Source organism: Bubalus kerabau, chromosome 18 (genome assembly GCF_029407905.1).
Source record: "Bubalus kerabau isolate K-KA32 ecotype Philippines breed swamp buffalo chromosome 18, PCC_UOA_SB_1v2, whole genome shotgun sequence".
Taxonomy (NCBI): domain Eukaryota; kingdom Metazoa; phylum Chordata; class Mammalia; order Artiodactyla; family Bovidae; genus Bubalus; species Bubalus kerabau.
Window position 1 is genome coordinate 58,154,713 of NC_073641.1, and position 20,125 is coordinate 58,174,837.

The window sequence follows — 20,125 nt, forward strand, 5'->3', positions numbered from 1 at the left end:
ATGCCAAGTTCAACTTCAAGGATATGAAGTCAGGTGCAGATGGCAAATTCTGGCATTAATTTTCAGACCTTGAGAACCACTGAGATTCTTGGATGTGTCTCTTGGTAATGTAGCTTTTCAGCTGTAACAAATTCTTTCTTGCCTTTGAGTAGATCTGGTGGGCTAGCCCATTGTATTTTAGGTTCTAAGACCATGTTCACTTAAGGTTCTCTTTGAAAAGGCCAGTGCACCTTTTCTGTAAATATTTTAAAGATGGAACCTCTTGTTGTTTTTCCAAGTACTTATAAGAAGAAAAGACATCTGATAAAATGAGCTCCAGACTGTAATGTTAGCAGGACTGGTGTCTGCCAGACAGTATTCTGGAAAATGAGCAAGTCAGGGACTCTCCGCATGTGTTGTGAAGGGTGAGTCGGTCATCTATTTTCACCATAGTTCTTTTCCAGTATTTTACTACAAAAAATTAAAACATGAGTCATCGGCTCTAAGAATAAAAATGGGGGGCAAAATCGTTTAGTTTGGCTGCCTTGGGCTGTGGTCTTCTGTGGCTTGCAGGCAGTGTTGAGAAAATGTACCTCTGAAATGAATAGGTAAAATCTTTTAGGCAACTTGGTTGGCTCTTCAGTGGGAGTGTAACTTTATCTTTACGTATTTATGAGATGTCAGGTGGATTCCTTTAACCCCAGGCACAGAGGACAAGGTTACTGGACCCAAGGTTTATCACCAGATGATGGGATCAGAAATATAACTTAGATTGTGTCCTTTGAATCTCTTAAAATCTCTGAGGGCTTTTAAACCTCCACTGGATCCCTAAATGGAGATCTTTAGAGTTGGCTTGTGCATGTGAGACAAAGAAACAGGATATGTCAGAAGAATAAAAGGTCCCTTGAGGGTGTCCTTTTGCATTATTGTAAAATGTTTGATGAAGTTGAATAGCTGTTCCCTCAAGGAAAGTGGAATTTTGGAAGCTAATTTTAATGCTGCAGGGTGCGTCCCCCCAAATGAATAGCGTAAAGTAAATTAAAAATCTGTCTTTAAAATCACATGAAAATATGCTTTAAAAAATGGTATATCCTGTCTTTTTGCCCCAGCTTAGGAAAAAATTACCTTTTAAAGAAAGAAGTACATTCCACCAGTGTCATCTACTCAAGTCAGTGGCTTATCTGTCCAAGGAGGAAATAGGATGTAGACTTAGATTGAATATAGTGTGGGATGTTGGTAGTGATTTGAAGACATGGAATCTGCTTTATGGCTTAGCCATCGTGCTCTTTCCAGCTTCCACACCATCTGCATTTTCTTTTATCCAGTTTTTTAACTTGTAAAAGTGTATTGATCACTCGCTCAGCGTGGGCTGTGGTTCTGCTAAATTCTTGACGTGGATGAATTCACTTAATGTGCCCTGTAGTTTTATACGGTTGGTGCCATTCTCATGTCCATTTCACATATGAAAATAGAGTCCTAGGGAAGTGAAGTCATTTGTCTAAGTTCACACAGCTGGGCAGTGGTGGAACCAGGGTTTGGACCCAAAGATATTCAGCTGTGTGAAGCTGGGATCCATCCGGAGGTGATGACAGTGGTTTGTGTTACGGGAGTGAAGGTAGAATCGCGTGAGAGCTTTGCGCATGTGTATTTGTCTTTCCCCAGAGGGCAGACCAGAGTCATGAGATACAAGCCCCAGGAGAATGACCTAATTTGTCAGCAACTGCAACAGGAGATAAAAAAATTTTCCTGTAATCAAACAAACCAAAGAGACAGTCCTTCTGATGCTTCTGCCAGTCCTGACAGCCCTGTGATGGCAGCAGCTGAACATCGTCCTGAGTGACAGGCGAGGTAGGAGTTGAGTTTGGAGAGAAGATTCAGAGAATAGTTTCAGTGAAATATTTGTAGGTTTCTGGGGAGCATCTCTCTGGAGGCGAAGGTCACACTGAATTTCTGGAGTCATTTTTCTTGGCTTTTGTCTGTTTATGATAAACTCCAGATTCCCATGGAGCGATGTTGGGAGAAGGCGTATTTGCTTTGGGGTCTGTGGGCAGTTTGTGAATCTTGCTGGTCGTCTGCGGTGCTGATTGCTCTGTCTGCCCTACAGATGTAGATGAAAGGCAGGAGGAGAAGGGGACGGCAGAGGGTGAGATGGTTGGATGGCATTATCGATTCAATGGATATGAGTTTGAGCACGTTCCGGGACATAGTGAAGGACAGGAAAGTCTGGCATGCTGCAGTCCATGGGGTCGAAAAGAGTCGGACACGACTGAGCGACTGAGCAACAACAACAACCCTGAGATGTTGGTGACCCTCAGCTGACTGGTCAAGGTTTAGGGCATTTGGACTGTTTACATCTTTCCTAGCAGAAATTGATTAAACTGCTATGTCATTCAAGTTTAAGGATACATTTCGTGTGTGTGTGTGTGTGGTAAAAACCTTATTCTAGAGCAGCTTTAGGTTAACAGCAAGTGATAAAACTTTTAAGAAACCATTTTGGGCTTTGATCTTTTTTCAACAGATGTGAGATTTTTAAAAGATAATGGTTTATGTTGCAACCAGCTTTTCAAAGCAGTAATTCAATTAAGGTAGCAATATGATAGCTGCTAATGTTTTTCATTCCTAAGAAGTCACAGATTTTGAAAAGGAAAATACTAGCCTGGTTGAATCAGCAGATGTGTTCTTTGTCATCACATGTACACTTTGGTTGTTGCCAAGGGCTTGGTATCATTAGGGATGGACTTAAAAGTCTGTTTCATACAGACTAGTGGTTCTCAACAGGAGGTGACTTTGCCTTCCCAGGGACGTCTTGTAGTGTCTGGAGACATTTTTGGCTGTTACCACTGATGTGGGGAGGGTACTACTGGCCTCTAGTTGGGTAGAAACCAGGACTGCTGCTCAACATCCTAGAAACCACAGAACAGCCCCACACGATCCAAGTTGATTCAACCCAAACCTCAGCAGTGCCAAGATTGGGAAATCCTGGGGTGAAAGTTTGGCTTGATTCTATAACCCTGTTGTATTTTAATTTTCTTTGCTTTTTAAGTAAAAAAATTTTTTTGGCCAAAATAGCTTCTGTAGTGGCATACAATGTATCTAGATCGATAGTTATATTTTAGTTATATTTATTCCAAAATTTTCTGTGGCGTTAGTGAAAAATAAAACATATATATATGTGTGTGTATATATATGCATGTATGTTTGTGTGTGTGTGTGTATGCTCATTCAGTGGCTCAGATGGTAAAGAATCTGCCTGCAGTGCAGGATAACTGGGTTCAATCCATGGGTCGGGAAGATATCCTGGAGAAAGACATGGCAACCCACTCTTGTATTGCCTGGAGAATCCCACAGACAGAGAAACTTGGCAGGCTATAGTCCATGGAATTGCAAAGAGTTGGATTGGACTGAGCGACTAACACTTTAACTTTCATATATTTATATTTATATATATATATATACACACACACACACACACACACAAATCTTTTTATTTATGTAGTAGGGTATAAAGTAATTTTCCTTGGCTTTCTTAACTATGAGCTTTCACTTGTCTGAAAAAGCAGAGGAACAGGCAGCAGGACACATTTGGTCACAGAACAGAGAAAACGGATGTGTCTATTTCTGAGATGGGAGAAAGCTAGCAGGGGCCAGCATGTGAGATCTGCCCTCTCTCTCTGGGCCTCTTGTCATTTAATAATATTACTTACCAAGCACAGAGGGTAGCGACCTTGATCATGCAAGAGGCAGACTCTTGGAACAGGATAAGTGAACCTTTATCAACAAATTCCACACCTTCTCATTCTTTTCCCCTTCTCCCAGTTTTGATGAATAAGGGTGACTTTTTTTTTTTTTTTTTTTTTTGCTTTCTGCTTAATTTTCACCTATTGTGTCTTTATTGAAAGCCACAGTAATAAATCATTGAAAAAGTTGGTGAGGGTGGTTGAATCAGCAGGCAGCTTTCATTTGCTGAAAATCAATGGAAAAATACTTAGAAATTCACACTGTTTCTGCCAGACCTTCAGGTAGGAGGGAAATGAGGTTGGGTTCATCTTTAAATTCTTGGATTTAATTTGAGGTTGAGGAGTGAGTTTTTTAAAATTTTGGCTCAATGAGATGTAACTGACATATAAAATTGTAAGATTAAGTGTGCTTTGTAGTGGGAGTGAATTCTTTCCATGATTCTTCTCACCTTTCCCCCTCGTCTAGCAGGTAGACCAAAAAAAGGAAATAATCTTATTTTCTGTTGGCTTTGTTGCTTTTTAACCTAATGAGTGAGACATCTTTCTAGGTGAACTTTACTGTCACCCATGCTTTGCTTGTTGTTTGGAAACCATTTAAATAAAAGGACTCCTTGAGGCTCTAAATGGGATGTTTAATTTGTTAGAACAAGAGTCAACACCACTATCTGCTAACATAAGATTAATTTACTAAGTGGATAATTTGTTGGGCACTAACTGACCCTGATGTGGAATTAAGGAATTAATCTGGGCTTGATTTTGGTAATGAGACCTCGGCGATGACGTCATCACCAAGGCTTGGACTCAGCACTCCGGACCAAGCCATGCGTGGTAAGGGACATGCACCAAGGACTTATTCACCAGCTTGGTTAGTTCAGATTAATGATAAGAAACTCGAGGATGGTGAGTGATTTCTTTGCTTCAGAGAACACTGCTTGTTCAGGAGCAGTGCTGATGGAATTCAGCGTGATCCAGCTGTGCCAACTTGTGACTAACCTGAAATGCTTGTCAGAGACCAAGTGAGAGTGTTAGGCTCCCAGTCATCCCCAAGTCTTCGCGACCCCATGAACTGTAGTCCGCCAGGCTCCTCTGTCCATGGGATTCTCCAGGCAAGAATACTGGATTGGGTTACCATTCTTTTCTCCAAAGGATCTTCCCGACCCAGGGATCGAACCCAGCTCTCCTGCGTGGCTGGCAGATTCTCTACCATCTGAGCCACCAGGGAAGTCTAAGGCTGTGCTAAAGCTGGCCTCTGGCTGTGGGTGGGATTCCCACCTGCCCTTACTGAGTCCATGACTCGATGGAGGGGTCTCCATAGGACACCAGGGAAGTATAGCTGACCAACTGATGCACCTTGAAAGGTCCCTCAGATTTATCTAGAAGCTATAAACCTCTAAAACTGATATCAAGAATAGAGGACACTTATGAGATACTTATTTAAGGCCATGTGCTGTACTGAGCCTTTTATATACATCACCTCATTGAATATTCTGCATGTTAGGAACTATTGTTAATCCCATAGAGAGTTGAACACCCTGTGACTTAAGGAGGTTCAGTAACTAGTCAAGTCGCACAGCTGGTAGGTGGGATTCCAGGTCTCTTGTCTGACTCTGGGGCTTGTGTGTTCATTTCTCTTCTTCCAGGTTGATATCTTTCAAGCTTATCACAGCTCTCCAGCCAGGTGGATTGTCAGTCTGGAAGACTGAGTCTTATCAAGTGTTGGACTTTTCCCAGGGCGGTAGGATCTCAGACTTGGCAGCTACTTTATTTTAAGGTTATTGTTGTGGCTTGTGTACCTAGTGAAGGGTGTGTTTTGTCTAGGGCTCCCTCAAATATAGGACATTAGCTGAGGCTCAGAACTCAATATTTGCAAATTGGAAAAATGAAAATAGTGGATTCGGCAGAATTAACCATGACACAGCCATCTTGTTGGGCCATCTCTGGTCCCAACGAGGAGATGGTCACGGACACTTTGATTTGCCCTTTTGCTGGCCACTCTCTGAGAGCATAGCTTTACTGACGATGAGTATCAATTGGTGTTGGAAAAGAGTCTTGAGAGTCCTTTGGACTGCAAGGAGATCAAACCAGTCAATCCTAAAGGAAATCAACCCTGAATATTCATTGGAAGGACTGTTGCTGAAGCTCCAATATTTTGGCCACCCGATGCGAAGCTGACTTGTTGGAAAAGACCCTAAGGCTGGGAAAGATTGAGGGCAGGAGGAGAAGAGGGTGACAGAGGATGAGATGGTTGGATGGCATCACTGACTCAATGGACATGAGTTTGAGCAGACTCTGGGAGACAGTGAAGGACAGGGGAGCCTGGCATGCTGCAGTCCATGGGGTCGCAAAGAGATGGGCACGACTTAGTGACTGAAAAACAGCAACATGAAAGTGCTCTCAAAAATGGGCCATGCAGGCTTCATAGAGGATTCCAGCAGAAGCTTATGATGGTCCTTGTAAAGCTTGTCACGGGTGAGGATTACTTGGAGTAGTCGTGTGGCCAGTAAGTGGGATCAGCCAGGAGCCTTCTTGGCGCAGCTGCTCTCATGTTGGAATGTTAAGGTCTTTATCGTTTTGTTGAGATCAGATTCAGAAGTTGCTAGCATGCGTTTGCCTTTCCTGACCTAGCTTACTGCCCATAAGGAGCTCAGGCTAGATGAGTATGGTGTATTGTTTCTCTCACCTTGACTGAGATGATAAAAAACTTTGGAGCATGGAGGTACACAAAGTAACCCACATGATGGACGTTCCTCCTTCTCCTGGTGTCTCTTCAGCAGCTGTGTCCCATGTACTCCCCCACCCCACTGCAGTTCTGAGCTTGGCTTTGCCTGTTGTATTTAAAGCTCTGGTTTTTCTGTCCTCATTCTGAACCATCATGCATACACATTAATAGGAGTTCTTACCTTTCTTGTTCTGACTCCAGATCTTGTGGTTGCTTGTGCTTTAAGTTGCTCAGTCGTGTGTGACTCTCTGTGACCTCATGGACTGTAGCCCGCCAGACTCCTCTGTCCATGGGGATTCTCCAGGCAAGAATACTGAAGTGGGTTGCCATGCGCTCCTCCAGGGGATCTTCCCAACCCAGGGATCAAACCCAGGTCTCCCTTATTGCAGGTGGATTATTTACTGTGTGAGCCACCAGGGAAGCCCACCAAGGAAACTGATTCCTTGGCCACCTTCATTCACACACCTGCCCCTTGCTTTGGCCACTGCTGAGGGCTGATCTTGCTTCTGTGTGTACCTGGCCCCTCCTGGCCCCCCTCGCCCCCACTCTCTGACTCATTGCTGTCCTGGGGGGGGTCTCAGTGATGACAGATCTCTTGTTCCTTCTTCACCTGGAGTATCCACCCTACACGTGCCGTTTCTCAGAAAGTTAACCTTATTCGCAGAGCTGTGAAGAAGGAGGTTCTGCGACACCGGGGGTGAAACTTGAAATTAATCTTTCAGTCTTGAGTTTCAGATGGCCAGGCAAGGAGAAGCAGAAAATCGCAGTTTGAAATATTCACAGGTAATTCATGGCACAAAGACTTGGATCCTTTCCAAAGTTCCCAAGCATTCGCCTCCCTGCTCTCTTATGAGTCAAAGAAGAGTTGATTGTTACCAAAGGTTTGGAGTTTTCAGTTAATCAGTAAGACTGTTAAGAAAATATTGATAGCTGCTTAGACCATCTAAATTTTGTCTTTAGCACCTTTCAATTCTGAATGTGAAAATTGTTTGCTCTATCACTGGGGAGAAAGCAGCAATTTTTGAGATTTGGATTAGGACCTAAATACCAACAGAATGGAAACACTGTGAGAAATGTAGGCTCCTTTTTAGTGAACTTTTATGAAAACCAAAGGGAAGATAGAATCAGTTCTTCATTTTTTTGAGGAATAAACAATTTCCTTGCATTCTGGTGTTCAGCTGGCAGCTGGCCAGGAAGCGTGCCTACAGTCCAGGAATCATCCCAAACCAAACTAATGGAAACAGTCTGTCTTGCTGGAGGCTGAAATTCAATATTGAGGCAGTGACATGGGGTGTGTGCGTTAGTGGTGGGGCAGGGTGGTGGGTGAAAGACGCTGGAAGCCTTAACCCATGGCAGCTATAAATGGAAGACTGACTCACTTGGGTGGCTAAAACTCATGCTTTTAAAAAGGGCTTTATTCTACCATTTGGTCAGAATTAAGATATGATTTAATGTATTATGCCCAAGACTGGGTCTAAAAACATACTCCTTTTCTTTTGATTTGAGCCAAGTTTAATTAAGAGCACTGCTTGACAGGCCCGCTAAATAATTGAAACACTTTCCTCAAAAATCTTACTATGAATGGAGGCATTATGTACAAAATAATGCATTTTTAAAAACCTGCGTTGAGACCCAGTCTAAAATCATGCCATTTGCAGAGACATGAATGGACTTAGAGTCATACAGAGTGAAGTAAGTCAGGAAGAGAAAAATATATTAATGCACATAGGATCTTAAAAAATGGTACAAATAAACCTATTTACAAAGCACAGTTATGAGACACAGATGTAGAGAATGAATGTGTGGACGCCAAGGCGGGAAAGGCAGGGGTGGTATGAATGGGGAGATTATAGTTGACATAGATATACTGCTATGTATGAAATAGATAACTAATGAGAACCTCCAGTGTAGCACAGGAAATTCTACTCAGTGCTCTGTGACCACCTAAATGGGAAGGAAATCCAAAAAAGAGGGGATATGCATGTCATATAGCTGATTCACTTTGTTGTACAGCAGAAAATAACATCGTAAAGCAACTAAACTGCCAAATAAAAAAAAAAGAAGCACTGGGTAAAAGGGTTGCCAATTAGGGGCTGACAGGTAAGAAGGGTAAGTGAGATGATGCAGATTGTGTGCTATAGGGAGTGGTGGGGACTGTGGTCAACAGGAGCTCACAGACCTGAGAGAATTAAGGCTCCGTCTTGGCAGGTCTTCTCATTTTTACAGAGGGACTGCTGCTGCTGCTGCTGCTAAGTCGCTTCAGTCGTGTCCGACTCTGTGCGACCCCATAGACGGCAGCCCACTAGGCTTTGCCGAACCTGGGATTCTCCAGGCAAGAACACTGGAGTGGGTTGCCATTTCCTTCTCCATTGTGTGAAAGTGAAAAGTAAAGTGAAGTCGCTCAGTCGCGTCCGACTCGTAGCGACCCCATGGAATGCAGCCTACCAGGCTCTTCCGTCCATGGGGTTTTCTAGGCAAGAGTACTGGAGTGATGTGCCATTGCCTTCTCCGTACAGAGGGACTAGATAAGTAGATTTCTGTGAATTTTCCTAGTGTGTAAAGTGTTGACAAGAAATGCAGAACGTTTTGGTTTTCGTTGAGTGGACCAAACAAAACTTGACTAAGCTTGCACTCTCCACCCAGTGAAGCAGTGATGTTTCTTAACTTTGGAGCAGAGGAAGGGACTGAAATGGCCTCTGTTTTCTTTGGGGTTAGTTTTAGCTTGCTTCCAAAAAATGTTCATTGTGAAACCATTTTGCAAGAGTGATATCTAGGTTGAATTTCTGTGTTTTTGAGTGGATCCCCACATGATTCCTTTTTTTTTTTTTTGGCCCATTCATTGTTTTACTTGGCTAAGCCAGGAATAGACGCTGGATAGGAATAGCCAGGAATAGTCTTCTGGAGTGGGGGTGGGGGGAAGCTTTATTTTTCAGTTTTTAAAGTTTGCTTTTTTTTTTGCAGAAGTGTGAGGTTTGGAGGTTGGGGTGCTATACCAAAATTCTCTCTCATCCCTCTTTATCACTTTGCATTCATTCACCAAGACGGGGCCTCTCCCCACAGAGCATAGTTTAGAGGGAAGGTCCTGGTAACCCACTCCAGTCTTCTTGCCTGAGAAACCCTATGGACAGAGGAGCCTGGCAGACTACAGACCATAGGTTCACAAAGAGTTGGACACAGCGGAGCAACTAACATTTCCACTTTCCACTGTCTTAGTCAGCTTGGGCTGCCATCACCAGATATCACAGACAGGGTGGCTTGAATAACAGGCTTTTATTTTCTTTGTTTCTGGAGCTCGAAGATCAAGGTGCTGGCAGATTGGTTTCTGGTGAGGACTCTCTTCTTGCCTTGCAGAGGGCTTCTGGCTGTGCCCTCACATGGATGTGAGACGAGCAGGTGGGCGTGAGTGAGGTCTCGGAGAAGGGTGCTAATCCTGTTAGATCAGCGCTTCCTCCTTATGACCTAATTTAACCCTCAAATAAAACCTCCAACCCAGTCAACATTTATCACCCATTCACTCCTCCCCCAGCCCCTGATAACTACCGATTTGCTTTCTATCACTCTGGGTTTACCTGTTCTGGATATCTCATTTAAAGGGTATTGTACAATAATGTGACCTTTTGTGTCTGAGTTTCTTCACTTGGCGTGTTTTTGAGTTCCATCCACTTGGTAACCTGTATCAGTACTTCATTCCATTTTACAGCTGAATAATGTTCCAGTGTTGGCTCTGATTTTATATAAATGTGTATAAAATGTTTATGGATAAATATATGTGTGTGTGCTTAATTGCTTAGTCATATCTGACTCTTTGTGACCCTGTGGATTGTAGCCCACCAGTTTCCTCTGAATATGGGGATTCTCCAGGCAAGAACACTGAAGTGGATTGCCATGCCCTCCTTCAGGGGATCTTCCCAACCTAGGGATTGAACTCAGGTGTCCCGCATTGCAGGTGAATTCTTTACCATCCGAGCCACCAGGGAAGCATGATAAATATATATATATAGATATATATATATATATATATATATTTCTATATTTATGTTGGTTTCTATCTGGCAAGAAGTCTACAGTTAGAAGGGAATGGATGTATTTCTGTGGCCTTGGAGCAGAGTGTCAGGGTGGCTTTAACCCAGGTCCCACTTTGTCCTTTTTTTTTTTTTTTTAAATTGGAGTATAGGTGCTTTGCAATAGTGTGTTAATTTCTACCATGTAACAAAATGAATTATTTATACGTATACATATATCCATAGTGTTTTCTGGATTTTTTTCCCCCATATAGACCATCACAATAGCATTGAGTAGAGTTCCCTGTGCTATACAGTAAGTTCTCATTAGTTATCTACTTTATACGTAGTAGTCTGTAGATGTCAATCCCAATCTCTCAATTCATCCCACCTCCCTTCCCCTGCCCCTTAAGGCAGCAGTTGGGCCTTACTTCAGGATGGATGAAATTGTCCTGTGGCTTTTCATGTTTCAGGAAATCACTGTAAATGAAACGCCGTCAGCCGTGATCAGGTCATCAGGTTGAGTGACCAGTGGTCGTTTCTTTGGTCCTCTTCATAGCAGTTGACTCTTTCTCCACCAGTTTTCCCAGGCTTTGCTGTGCTTCCTGGGACCACCTCTCCCTCTTCCTGTTTCCTCTGGTGGCTGCTCCTCTGTCTCCCACTCCAGAGGCGGTGTGGTGTGATGACAGGAACACGTGCCCTGGAATGACATCTGTTTTGAATCTTGGCTCTGCCATGTAATAAAGTTAGAAGGAAACAAAGAGCAGAAACAGAGGGAGCAGAGTTTTTCAAGTGACTTAGAAATGGTGCTGGGTTCTTGAATGTAGATTTCTCCATTGTAACCAAGAGGGTTCAGAGGAGGGAGTTGGGTGGGTCAGGAGACATCTCCATGGAAGGACTAGCAGGATCTATAGCAGGGCTCCCCAACCTCTGGGATTAATGCCTACTAATCTAAGGTGGAGCTGATGTAATAATAGCAGAAATAAAGTGCCCAGAAAATGTAATGCGCTTGAATCATCCCAAAACTGGTGCCAAGAAGGCCAGGGACCATTGGTCTACAGCATTCTGGCACTTCTTGCCTTGGGAGATGGGATGGTTGAGGATGTCAGCTTTGCACCTGGTGGTGGTGGAGACCTTTCAGGATGGGGGGTGGAGGAGGAGGGAGCCTGGAGAGCTGATTTGAGGTGGGTTTTGGCCATGTTGGCTTCTGATGTCCAGTCCTTGTTGGTTAATGAGTTAAAACTGCTTTCAGGTGGGATGTCAGTGGGCCTGACACAGTTTTCTTTCCTTTGGACCAGTGACTCTCAATGGGGAGGGTGGTGATTTTGCCCCCAGGGTACATTTGACAGTGCTTGTCACACTGGGAGCAGGGGTTATATAGTGGATAGAGGCCAGAGATGATGCTAGATTTCCTACAGTGCCCAGGGCAGCCTCCCACACCAGAGACTTCTCTGCATCTGTTGCCAGTGTTGGGCTTCCCTGGTGGCTCAGTGGCCAAAGAATCAGCCTGCAATGCAGGAGACCCAGGTTCAATCACTGGGTGCAAAAGATCCCCTGGAGGAGGGCATGGCGACCCATTCCAGTATTCTTGCCTGGAGCATCCCTTGGGGAGAGGGGCCTGGTGGGCTACAGTCCATGAGGTCGCAAGAGAATTGGACATGACTGAACAGTGACTGAATGACAACATTGTCAGTTTTGCTGATATTGAGAAACCTGCCTCAGGCCCTTCTTGAAGTGAGAGCTTCAACGGGCTTCTTGAAGCCAGTTCCTTTGGTTTTCAGAGCCACCTGCTGATTGCTTGTTTCACTCTGTAGCGGTGGAGGGCTGGGAAGGCTCATCCGAGACCCTGCCCTTCTTTCCCACCAGGGACCCCCTGTCTGAAGCCTGCTGGTGGCCCGGGGATGGGACAGCTGCTGTTCAGATAGCCGGCGGGTGCCCTCGGGGCCTGCCATGGGTATGGGCTGTGTGTGTGACACTTACCAATGCTGTGAAAATGCCCAGAAATCTCAGCTGCTTCTGACAGAGACTGCCCTTGATGATGGGTCTGTCCTAATCTAAGGGGGCTTTTCTCCTTTTTTTTTAAATTTGCCTTGAAAGATATGGAACAGGAAGTTGGACTCAACAAAGCCTGGATTGTTCCCCTTCCTCAGATGTCACTTTATTAAACAAGCTGCTCATCACCTCCCCCTGCTGTGAGCACCCCGCCCAGCTCCCCGCCATCCCATCTCTCACCCCAGACCCAGCAGTGTCTATGTGTGGGTCAGCCCCCAGGATGATTTGCGTGCAAAGGTGCTGAAGAAGAAAGAAGTGAAGTTGCTCAGTCTTGTCTGACTCTTTGCAACCCCATGGACTGTAGCCTACCAGGCTCCTCTGTCCGTGGAATTTTCCAGGCAGGAGTACTGGAGTGGGTTGCCATTCCCTTCTCCAGGGGAATCTTCCCAACCCAGGGATCGAACCCGGGTCTCCCGCGTTGCAGGCAGACACTTTACTGTCTGAGCCACCACCGGCCATTTAATATCTTTGAAATTGGGAGTTAAATTTCAAAAGTTTCTCCCATAGAAGGGAGTTTATTCTCTAAAGCAAAGGACAATGATCCCTCGATGTAACTGGGTTCCTGTGAGCCATAAAAACGTATTTGAAAGTGGGTTGCATCTAGGGTAAGGCTGCCTGTGGTTTCTCCAGAACTTCCGTGCTTGGTGGCCCTGGTCAGTCAGTGGAGCTGAAGTAGGCATAGGCATGGCCCTGGTGGGTGGGGGGCTTTGATTGAGGGAAAACAGCTGGCCTTAGGGTGGGAGGCCCGCTCCTTGGTCACCCCTCTTCTCTGCTCAACCTCCCTCTCTCCTCTTGACAAGGGTAGGACTCCGGCCCTAAGGTCAGTAACAGTTTGGGGGAGAGAGTTTCAAGGTCAGGAAGGGAGATGATGAACCTCGGAAGACAGCAGTGAGCTTAGCGGGAGACCAAACACGTGGATGAGGTTGAATGCACTGCGTTTGTTTTTGGTAGTGTTTCCAGGCATGTGTTGGTTTGCTGAAAGAGTCAAATCCATCTCTGGAAAAAGGGGATTTAGACCGCCCTCCACAGCAAGCGTGATTCACTGCCTCGTGTTCTCCGTGTCAGATATGCAAGACTCATCTTGCTAACAGAGGTCTGGGCCGCTTTACTGCAGTTTGTGTTTTGAGTGATGGAAAACTCAGCATTCCCCAGCCAGGCTTCTCTGTTGCTAATATCTCAGCTCCGGGAACACTGAGCCTCCCATTTAAACACACAATTCCCCTTTGTATTTTAATCTGCCCTTCTTGGGTCATTTCTCTCTCTGCGTTTTATTATGGCTATTTTCTGTATTTACTAGCTTTGTCTGTGATTAGATTACGGTCTTGGAGCGCAGACTGTCTTTTCTTCATTTTCAGGCTGTTGGGTGGCTCCTGAGCCAGGTGCCCGGCTGGGCTGCTTTAAGATGCATTCCCTTTGTTCCCCCTGTGACTGTTGATCATTTGCATTTTGTAAAGTAGGAAACTGTGGCTCGGGATAGCTAAGTGACAGGAGAGGCAGAATTATGTGGAATGATAATGAAGGTGGACTTGCTTTGGGTGCAAATCATTTAATGGGGTATAAGTTAAATGTTAATAACGCTGTTTTTTTTTTTTTTTTTTTTAAGAAAAAACAAACCTGGTTCACCACCTGTTAGCTCTGGGACCTTGGGCAGGTTTTTTCATTGCTTTGTGCCTTGTTTTTCACATCTGTTAAATGGGGGCATTAGTCATTGTTCACTCATAGGGTGTTAAGAGTTAAACCAGTCAGTGAAGTTCTTGGAACAGTGGCTGACACGGGTGTCTCCTGTTACTGCTGTTCTCTAGGGTTTCGTGGTCAGTGGGGTTGGAGGATTGGAATCTGGGCTGCTAAATCCCAAAGCCCATGTCCTTGTCACTGAATTCTGTCACTTCTAGCCCTGACACGGTGCCATGTCAGCCAGCAAGGGCTAAGTCAACATTTGCAGCGTGAGTGAACACATTTGGAATTTGAGTGGTGGTGGTTTTCTAGATACAATGAGTTTGCTAAAAGAATCTACCTCGGGATTCGTGAACGAAGTAGGACACCAGGTCAGAATTCTGGAAAATCATTTTGCACACCTTTCCCTGGGCTGAGACAGCAAACGGCTTCTCAAGTCGAGTCGTTTTAACTGTGGAGAATGTGGCTTCATGATGGGCTGGTTCTAGAAGCTTCCAGGGAGCCAAGGCACTAGGAGGTGGGCGGGTGAGTAGGAATTACGAGCGCCCTTCTGTGCTCTCGAAAAGGACTCTGGCCAGCCCTGGGAGTAGCACAGGAGGGCTGGTGGTGAGCAGGCCCGGTGTCTGGGTTCCAGGGTGAGTAACCCTGGATTGCTAGTGGTAGGAGCTCTGGGCAACAGTGGTTGTCGGTAGATTATCCAAGATATGCTGTGTTTTTTAGGGTATAGCTTTTATCATTGGTTTCCACAAATGTGGACTTCAGAATCTGTAATACAAATTTTCTCATCTGTTTAAATGCTGTATAAGTAAGTTTAGGAGAAAGTATGGCGTTGGAAGGTCAGTTCAGTTCAGTTGCTCAGTTGTGTCCGACTCTTTATGACCCCATGGACTGCAGCACGCCAGGCCTCCCTGTCCATCACCAACTTCTGGAGTCTACTCAAACTCGTGTCCATTGAGTTGGTGATGCCATCCAACCATCTCATCCTCTATCGTCCCCTTCTCCTCCCACCTTCAATCTTTCCCAGCATCAGGGTCTTTTCAAATGAGTCAGTTCTTCACATCAGGTGGCCAAAGGATTGGAGTTTCAGCTTCAGCATCAGCCCTTCCAATGAATATTCAGGACAGCACGGAAGGTCAGGGTCATTGTTAATAAGGCAGGGCTGGTAAAAGACACTGTCCTTAGCCCAGCATCAGGATGGGTGGAGTTTGTGCTGAACTCCACCGTGGTCTTGGGTCACTGTTAGAAGTCCATCCTCTCCTTCCTACGCAGGTGGTGCTGGCTCTCCCATCTAGCCGGGAGGGCTGGCATCACGTGTGAGTTATTTATTTATGTACTGATTTCTCTGTCATGGGACAAAGGTGCAACGAGCAGGCCAGGGCCTCCCAGGGTGGGTGAGGTTGATGACCAGGCCAGAAGGGTGTAGTGGTTTTTCCTGGTAGGGCAGCAGGCAGGGACTCAGTGCAAGCTGGATGGGACCTGAGAAAAATCCAAATGAGGCCAAAGCAGGGAGGAAGGGGCTGGGGCATGTACTGGCTGCAAGAGAGATTTTTGTCTGAATGCAAGAGGCTTTAAGCAACGATGGGAGGTGGGTTTGCAAAGGTCACACTGGTTCCGAGGAGGCAGCTCATAGATAAAAAAAAGGGATAAGATTGGGTGTTGGAGGGGGAGGGGAAGGTGAGGTTGGGATCGGACATGGGGAGTGGCAAGAACAAGTGGCTTGGCTGGGTTGGACCAGTGGCTTGACTGAGGTGACCCTCCAGATTTTGAAAAGCCTCTCAGAGCCTCTCAGTGCGCCTCTCAGAGCTGCTCACCTCCCTTTCTGCTGGATATTTGGGGCAAATTTACCAGTTTTCCTGCTGTCTGTCTTCAGATCCCTGCACACTGGGTTCTAGGGTAGTTTTTACTGTTTCTCAAGTATTCCACTTTCCAGCCTCTAGCTCATGGAAACCCCAAATAAAAAATACATTTGCTCTGGACAACTCTTATTGCATCTGTAAGAGTTTTTTCCTCTTCTTGTTATCACAGTCCAAATATCTGGTCATGGTTGGGAGGAGAGGGCAAGTTTTGGGGTGAAAGCACATACTTTCTGTTGCTTGGTGTATAATTAATTGTCTAGTTTTATTTGTCTTAACCCTAAACCACCAATAACTCAGATAATGAGCTGACATGTGTGATTAAGAGTTCAAGAATTTAAAAAAACGAAGCTGCTGAAATGGCTGTGGGCTTCATATAACAGTAAACAGCTATGTTTTGCTTCTTCCCTTTGGTTGGGGGGAAAAAAAAGTCACAGGCTAATTTATGTACCAGGTGTTCCCCCAAGCTGTTTTAATCATCTTATATACTGGGCATGTAGAATTTGCATTCTTAGAGTAATTCTGATTTATCACATTCTTTTATTGTTATTTTGGAGATTAGAGGAAAGGTTGTTTTTTTCATCTCCTCTAGGTGAATGTTGAACTCAGGTAAGTGAGGTTGGGGCAGGTGAGGGTGAGTAATTCATACATACTTTTGCTGGTTGTCACTGGGAAGTTTTATATGTTCCCTGAAATGAAGAAAAAAGCAAATAAAAATAGACATTGCGTTCATGCCTTTGTACACACGTCACTGCCTTAGCTCACAAATTACATCTCTTGGTCTCATGGAACTTAATGGTCTGGTGCTGTAGCCGGTAGTCACACGTGGCTAGTGAGCCACTGGAAAATGGCTGCTCTGAATTGAGATGTGCAGTGAATATAAAATACCCACCAGACCTTGAGAATTACTGGTGGGCGGGGAGGGACAAAAGAATATGAGATTAAATTATCCATTTTTATATTGATTGTGTATTGAAGTTAAAGCATACAATCTATGGGGTTAAGTAACATATTATTAAAGTTAATCTCACCTCCCCCCAACCCCGCACCCACTGCAAAGTGTGATTGCTAGAACGTTTACAACTCTGTGTGGCTTGCATCAATTCTGTTGGGCAGCAGTGGGCTAAAACTACCCAGGAGGAAGTAGGGTTCTCAGGAACCTGTCCCCCAGGGAGCAGGGAAGTGTCAGTCGTTCAGTTGTGTCTGACTATGAGACCCCATGTACTGTAACCTGCCGGGCTCCTCTCTCCATGGGATTGTCCAGGCAAGAATACTGGAGTGGGTTGCCATGCCCTCCTCCAGGGGATCTTTCTGACCCAGGGATCGAACACCGTTCTGCACTGCAGGCGGCTTCTTGACCGTCTGAGCCCTCAGGGAAGCAGTGGTGACTCCTACCGCTCTCACCTCCAGGGAGAGCAGCACAGCTTCGTCCATGACTTGGCTCAGCTGCGCCAGGCCTTCTCGGCCTGCAAGCAGCGCTTCCCAGAAGAATTCAGCTTATCTCCCGGTCTGTGATGGATGACCGCGAGAGGACGCACAAACTCATAGGTCAGCGCTTTCTTAGAACAAAAAGAGTTCAAGGAGTTTGAGACGAGGAGGGTCTGTGAGTTGTAGGGATACTCTTTAAATGCTTGATGGCCTTTGGTGGGTCACCCTGATCGGACTGAATTCTGGGTTAGCCACCAGGCACCTTTTGGCTTTGCTGCTGCTGCTAAGTTGCGTCAGTCGTGTCCGACTCTGTGCGACCCCATAGACGGCAGCCCACCAGGCTCCCCCGTCCCTGGGATTCTCCAGGCAGGAACACTGGAGTGGGTTGCCATTTCCTTCTCTAATGCATGAAAGTGAAAAGTGAAGTTGCTCAGTCGTGTCCGACTCTGAGCCACCCCATGGACTGCAGCCCACCAGGCTCCTCCGTCCATGGGATCTTCCAGGCAGGAGTACTTTGGCCTTGCTAGCGTTCTGTGATTCACTTGAGTTTTAAACAAACCTCTTTGGGGAGAAGGGTTTGCTCTTTTCAGTCAGTTGAAGGAGAGTGATTGGATTTTGGAGCCCAGAAGGGATATCCCCAGGGCACCCATCACTGTCACCCGTGAATTGAGGCCATGGAGATGAATGGAGGTCTCTCTGGGTTTCCAGTGTGTGTGGAAAAATCACTATCACTTGGTAGGGGAACAAAGAGAGTTGGATTGTATGACGTAAGAGGCCTTTGAGTTGTCCTGGTGTTGGCAAGAGAGAGCAGTACCTAGGCGTTCTGTGGACGTCTGGAAGGAAGATGCATGGCCACTGGAACAGCCGAGTTATGATTAAACACGGATTTATGTGGCTTTGTGCAGGGATGCTGGTTTCATGCAGGGCTTCCCCTGTGGCTCAGTGGTAAAGAATCCACCTGCCATGCAGGGGATGCAGGAGATGAGGGTTCGATCCCTGGGTCGGGAAGAGCCGAGTTATGATTAAACACGGATTTATGTGGCTTTGTGCAGGGATGCTGGTTTCATGCGGGGCTTCCCCTGTGGCTCAGTGGTAAAGAATCCACCTGCCATGCAGGAGATGCAGGAGATGAGGGTTCAATCCCTGGGTCGGGAAGATCCTTGAGGAGGGCATGGCAACCCACTCCAGTATTCTTGCCTTGAGAACCCCATGGACAGAGGAGTCTGGCGGGCTACAGTCCATAGGGTCTCATAGAGTTGGACACAACTGAAGTGACTGAGCATGCACACGCTGGTTTCATGCATTAGTATGGTGTGGCTCAGATGGTGAAGAATCTGCCTCCAATGCGGGAGACTTGGGTTCGGTCCCTGGGTTGGGAAGATCCCCTGGAGAAGAAAATGGCAACCTACTCCAGTATTCTTGCCTGGGAAATCCCATGGACAGGGGAACCTGGTGGGCTACAGTCCATTGGGTATCAAAGAAGGGGACACGATTGAGCGACTTTCACTCCTATATATCTTGGAGTTGGATATTATGGTGTTCTATTGGCAGGCCAATGCAATGCTGATGATACTGCAGAGTCCCTAAATAATGCTTGTAAAGGACATTCAGTTACGAAGGGTATATTTTTAGGTAATGTTTAGCAAGCCCCACCTTTGTTACAGGCATAGTTTTGTAGGAACGTCTAAAATGATTTTTAAATAACATGTCCGGAAATGACTTTCAGCTAAATAATTTCAAGACAAACACTTGGACTGCAGTGAGCATTAATTATTGGAGTAAATAAGAATGGTGGAGATGTCCGTCCACATGTGTAGTGAATTATGTGGGAGCAATGCATTCTGCTTGGGAGGTGGGGGCGACGGTTTACTGTTAACTGACTTCCTTTTCCTTCCACTTCCTTTTCTTTTTCTTTGTTCCTTCCCTGCCCTTCTTCCTTCATGGTTTTACTTGGATCTAATGCTTTCCTCTCTTGGGGCAGCTGTTCAGATCAGTGGTTTCCATAAGATGTTATGGAGAAACCGGAGGGAACTTTTTGGCTGATGCAATAGTTTAAGCTGGAGTTCGCTGGAGCAAGCAGCAGAAAAGGCATCAGGTGTTTCCTGGGAGTCAAAGGAGGTGTGAGAATCTCTGAATTGGTGAGTTTGTGGATGGAGGGGAGGAAGGAGCCCTGGTCTGTTCGGGTCCCCCTGAAAGGCCTGGGCCCAGAGCTGGGGGCACCCCACCATTGCATTTCCATCCATCTGGAGCTGGTCCCTGGGCACTGCAGGGGTTTCCAAGCTCCGCGGGCATTTGGATCTGCTGTGGAGTCACAGACCAGAGCCTCCTTCTAGACCATTCATCCTGTGGTGGCTTATGGGGCGTTTGTTGGGCCTGGTGTCTGAGTCCCTTGCTCCCAATCATGAATTCAGCTGTTGACTGAGTAGGGTAGTGTGTATGTGTGTGTGTGGGTGTGTGTGTGTCTGGGTTTGTGTATGTGTGTGTCCGTCCCCAGAACTTGGCTTCAGCTGTGGCTGGAGTGGTTTGGGAAGGATGGAGTTGAGGGGTGTGGGAGGGAAGACTCCCCTCCTAGGAAATTTCCTCAGGTCTATGGCTGGGGAAGCAACTCTTTGCAGACTGAGCCTGTTCCCACCACTGGCCGGCAGGTAGTGAGAGGTTCCCTAGGAATGGAAAGGGGAGACC

The 20,125-nt window shown here is 45.9% G+C and overlaps 1 protein-coding gene across 6 annotated transcripts in view; it reads left to right on the plus strand.

Annotated features, from left to right (window-relative positions):
* The window catches only part of MYO10 (myosin X), a 258,499-nt gene that overhangs the window by 17,575 nt on the left and 220,799 nt on the right, over positions 1–20,125 (plus strand). Inside the window, exon 1 of one of the 6 annotated variants that reach the window (XM_055554775.1) lies at positions 1,807–1,827. The exons of the other annotated variants lie outside the window; for them this stretch is intronic. The gene's annotated coding sequence lies outside the window, so the exon portion shown is untranslated. Of the gene's footprint in view, positions 1–1,806; positions 1,828–20,125 lie in introns of those variants that run through there. 6 annotated transcript variants of the gene reach the window in all.